We start from the raw sequence: 1,113 nt of genomic DNA on the forward strand, positions 1-1,113 counted from the left end.
AGCCGCCGCTGGCCCGACGGCGACCGCCCAGCACTTGCCCAACAAAGTGCAGCGCCTGGACGACGCGGGGCGCGAGGCAGGAGCTGCCATGGGACCTCCGCGAGTGTACAACCGAAGTGTCAGTCACTCGGCCATGGCGAGCTCGCGTGATGGAGGGCGCTGCCGACAGGGAACGCACATGAGCCAGTCGCACGAAAACGTGTCACCTGCGGGCTTGACTGGCGCTCGCGGGACGCCGACTTCGGGCGTGGCCCCGCCGAAGCCTCCAAGGACATATGCGAGCGAGGGCGCGACAGTGCCTCGGGGAGGGCCTGGCGAACAGTTCCGAAAGCCAGCCACCCCCCCAAAGGGTAATCGTGGAAGCGCCGGAAGAGGGTGCCGTCTGTAGCGCGACCAGTCCGCCCCCCGCGAAGCGCAGCTTCGTTCCCCTCGGCACCTCCCAGTCTTGCTCCGCCCTCATTAAGCCGAAGCCCGCCCCTCGGACCGTCTTCCCCACCTTCACCACACCTATTGCTGGCTTCCGTTACCCGCGGCCGCGCCCTCTGCGCCGCAAGAACGACACTCCCCTTCAGGAGCCCCTTCCGCAAATGTCGTCGACGCCCCTCGTGCTGCCGAGGAACCCGAGCCACCGCGAGGCGTCCAGAAACCTCGGCTCGGGGACGGACTCGGCAGACGTGACGCCCACGCCTTCGTCTGAGACGATTTGTAATGAAGACTCCTTCCTCGACGACTCCTACATGAGCCACAAGTGCTACCTGTCCCCGTCCAGTGTGTACGACTCTTCCTTGGGGTCGTACAACGGCCCCCAGGGCGGCCAGGACCACATACCCTGGATCACGACGCCGCCCCACAATGCCATCAAGGCCTCGCAGTCGCTGGGGAATCTCCACCTGGTGGACGGCGACGGCGGAGGCCTCCTGCGGGGGCCCGGCCGCCTGCAGGCCGCTCACGAAGGCGCGTCGTTTAGCCACCGGATGCTCCTGTCGTACCGGAACAAGGAAAACGAGGTGAGCCGCTGATCCTGATGCGGGTCTTGTTACTCATTCGAGGATGAAACGATAAGTCACACGCGCAAGCCTCCTTGCCCTTGATCCCAGGGCGCGCGCGCGCGCG

General features: G+C 66.2%; 1 protein-coding gene across 1 annotated transcript in view; it reads left to right on the forward strand.

Annotated features, from left to right (window-relative positions):
• LOC119588665 overlaps positions 1-1,113 on the forward strand; it is a gene marked incomplete in the record, with an annotated part of 53,301 nt that overhangs the window by 38,604 nt on the left and 13,584 nt on the right.

The sequence above is a fragment of the Penaeus monodon genome, chromosome 24 (assembly GCF_015228065.2).
Source record: "Penaeus monodon isolate SGIC_2016 chromosome 24, NSTDA_Pmon_1, whole genome shotgun sequence".
Classification (NCBI taxonomy): Eukaryota; Metazoa; Arthropoda; class Malacostraca; order Decapoda; family Penaeidae; genus Penaeus; species Penaeus monodon.